The sequence below is a fragment of the Opisthorchis viverrini genome (assembly GCF_000715545.1).
Source record: "Opisthorchis viverrini unplaced genomic scaffold opera_v5_80, whole genome shotgun sequence".
Lineage (NCBI taxonomy): Eukaryota > Metazoa > Platyhelminthes > Trematoda > Opisthorchiida > Opisthorchiidae > Opisthorchis > Opisthorchis viverrini.
In genome coordinates, this window is record NW_008751735.1 from 716,588 (window position 1) to 720,739 (window position 4,152).

Sequence of the window (4,152 nt, forward strand, 5' to 3'; positions counted from 1 at the left end):
AGAGTACAGAAAAAGTGCAGTCAGCCAAACCATATTTGGATTCAGAATATTGTGGTGTTGCCCAAATCGTCTTGTGAAAAAATGAATGATTTTTCCACAAGTGAAACTACTCTCAAGTTTGCTGAAAACTCTTTGAGAGCCCACAACCGGTTGAACACTGTCCAATTCGGGTTCAAGTAGTACATGAGGTTGATGGAACATCGAGGAGTGTGCCTACCTGATGAGCCTCAAAAAGGGCAGTTCGTCTTTACAATATATCGCGATCTCTCGAAATTCGTACCGATTAGAACAAGAGGCGGCCTGGTGCAACACATTCAGTTGCTAAAGAACATCATAAACGAGAGATTCAGCCGAGTTCCAGGTTAATATCTCGTCAAAACCAAAGTGATATGCAAACGGGTGCATTTGTCAAAATAGTCGGTCATCTGTTGAGCTAGAAAAGCCTATAGAAATTTACCAGGGGACGGTTGTTCATGACTTTCTTGGGGAAGGACAGCCTCTTCTTCTGGGAATACTATCGTATTAGTGTCGTCAATTGCACAGGCAGAGAACGGGGACGAAAGGGCGCAAACTAAGTGGGTTGGTTTCATAGTAGTGTATCTGTACGTTCAGGCCTTTGACGGTGGCCGAATAGGAGTTTAGGATCACAAGGGAATTTGTTACCAGCTGCCTGCTTTTGCACAGGCAGAGAACATGCTGTGTAGTGCACAAACGTACTGCATTCCTTGGATTCACATTAGACTGAGGGAAGCCCATCGGGCTTTGCTGCTTTGACTCTTCTCATAGCTAGTCTGTGGGAGGAAGTTTGGGTGGTTAGGTAAGAATTTGCTGCTACAAATGCGAGGTCTCATGGTAACCTTCACTTTGAAATGGAATGTGAAGAAGTTGGCCACGAAACGAGTAACAGGGTAGCATTCTTTTATGTCGAAGCAAATTAGTCCCCCAAGAGGACCCGCCACGGAAGAACGGAAACCAATCCACTCCTAGTTGGGGACTTTTTGCATAAGAAGTCTCTTTCGGTAATATCACTGTGTTTCAATTGGACAGTTTGCAGTTTACAGGGATCTTAAAGTTTAGGATGACTCAGCTTGCCTGTAAAAGGTAGAAGGCCTTTGCTGCGGAGTTGTTTATTGGAAAACACCAAGTCAACAGTTACAGACTATTGGACAGGGAAGCAAATCTCTCATGCATCCTGTTTATAAAAACTGTGTACCCCTCTTCGTCTCGAACGCGTCTTCCTGAACTTTCCTGGATAATCACTGACTATCAGTCAAACGTAAATGAATGCCACAAATCGATTCCACAAATTCTGTAATAAGTTTCACTTTTCAAGAAATGCAAAGCGGATTTTGAGAAAACCACATACTACTTACGTGCTTCATCAGTAGTATCCACTTTTACACCTGTGCATCTCAAGCTCTGTGTTACTTGGGTTACAAACCCGGACTTGTGCAGATTTAGTAGCCACAAGCAACAACCAAAAAAGGCTGTTCTTCCGTCAGCCATCTTATGAGAGGCCAAATGCCTATTGCTCTGTGAGTGTCCTTCTTAGGTAAACACCGTTGCTTGTCAAATAAATAAAAGTTTCAACTGAAACTCCAACCCAATCATAAATCTGGTCTATGGTAGAAAGTATAGGGGCGCTGCACTGTCACTTCATCATCGTTGGCGATACAGTACTCTCATGGAATTTGGAACCTATCAATTTCCTTTTAGTGGCTAATCCCTGTGCCTTTCGGTCGCTAGTGGCTGATCAGTGATGCGATCAACTCGCATTTAGGATACGACACTTCCTCATGCTGTATTGTTTTCTAGTTCACAGACTAAAGATTTCTCAAATGGAAGACCTGTGTAAATTGTGGGATCTTATTCCTAGTTTGAACAGATTAATAATAGTCCAGAGATGCTCCGTTTGGCATGAAACTTTATTTTCTGTTATCCCCTGGGTAATGATTATGTCTCTCCCAAAAAAACCCACACGGAATCGACCAAAATGGTCTCCTTTAGTGGATCAATTTCCCTTAAGTGAATTCTTGATTGGCCAATTGTGAACAAGTGATAGTGTGCACAGCTCGAATTCCGATAATATTGCGATGATACACTGAAGTTAAAGCGTCATCGTGGATGCACCGCCGTCAGTTTCCAGAAGTTCCGGACTCTGGTAATCGTTTTCGGGATCCGCATCCTTACAATATGATGTAATCGTGCTATCATAATTTATACAGCCCCACCTGCGTGACTAATGTTCGTTTGACTAGGATAGGCCTAAACAAAACCTCATTGATTTGATAACGTCTCTTTAAGGTGAAAACAACAGCTGATCGAAACCCACCTTACCCGATAACTTTTGACGTAGTTAATACGCTTTTGTCTAGTGTTCCTCAAAATGGTTTCTAGCGTCAAAACAAATTAGAAATACGTCGCCTGAACCATGAATTTATACCCTTTGTACAACCAGCATCAGACAATATATTATAATGGAGCGATGTGATTGTTGAGATGGAATTCTATTTTGGCAGGGATCGTGCTTCAAATCGTGCCTTCCGCGGTTCCTTTTCATCGATATCCTCCTTAAGCGTAGAATTTTGACAACTGTTTCACCACAATTAAGGATAATCTTTTCACGGGTAAAATGAAGGACGGATTTTGTACACCTCGCGCTAGAAAATCAAGAGCTAAAATGTTTGATTGAAAACCCACACCGGGATCCGCAAATTCTGCGGTGTAAAAGAACTGATCTTTGAAATTTGCTGTATTCGTCATATTGTGGTTAGTTTTTTTGGTGCGTACATGATTTTCACGTTTCACCAGGCTATCTTAATCAACTTTTACTTGTCCAATTCATTTTGAATGAGAGAGAATGCTAGTATCTCAGCAATTTCTGTAGTATTTAAATTCATGTAACTGGGACAATGTGCCCACCAATATGAGCATTTTTCGAACGCAAAATGGGTTTATTCGATGCCGTACACAAAAATGTATGTTGAATTAGGTCCGTGTGTTCCATGGGTATGAATGTTAGTCAAACCAGTTATTCAGACCACCCACTTTTTCCACGTATTTCATCTCTTGACTGAGATTACCGCCTTTATTGTGTTGTGGTCCTACTTATGGGGCCCAAAAGAAACAAAATAGTGCGTTTGAATTTTACCACATTCAAATTACGACCGATCACAAGCGCCCTGATTGGTGGACAAAGATTAATCAACCCTCATCATCATCGTCAGCATGACATCAGTACTCAGCACCGATGTTTCGCTACCGTACAACCATGATTTATTTGAGAATATTCCCGTGAAGAAAAGAATAAAGATGGACAGGGAAGGGACTTGTTGCTAGCTTACTACAATCATTCCGAGATGTTCACATTTCCAAACACTCATTTAGGCAAAGCTGAATAGAAACTGGCAACAAGAATGTCACTGACTTAGGTTAACAGCCATATCTTGCAACAACCACAACCTGGGCGGTTGTATCTCGCGGTCACCATCCTGGAATGCGAGTAGCACCGACAAAATCTAAGCCTTCCGTAATCTCTTTTATACCCCTCTACCACCTTTGCTTCCACCACTCTGAATTGGGCATGGAAAACAGCACTTTCTCCGGCAAACCATGGTTAAGCAACACATGTCCCAACCAAAACAGCTTATGTTGCTGGACACACTCTTTAACGGAAGTTCCCTTGCACAACCGAAAACTCACTCTCTAAATGCTCCGCTACGGATTTTCTGACACAACCCCACACGAACCGTGGTTCTGAGATAACGACTGTCGAACACCTGAAGACGTCTCCGTTATATTGCTCGTACAGGCCAAGTCTCACAGTCACACAACACAAAAAACCGCCCTTTAGCCTAGTTCGCACGTTCCTCGAGATTCAGAGGTATACCGTTTTGACGCCATAGGTGTTTTAAATCAGCAAATCTGCCCCAAGCATTTACGTCATCTGTCAGACTACAATCTGAAAAAATACACTCCACAACTTCCAGTACCTTCCTCTTGATTGTAAGTGGCGTGTTCAGTGACTGCATGTCCAGAAGCGTGGCCTTACAATTTGTGGATGCAAAGTGCATACCAAAGGCCAGCTCACCCGAAAACATTTGCGCCTTCTTCTCTTCGAAGATGAGGACGCAATCATCTACATGTTCCAGA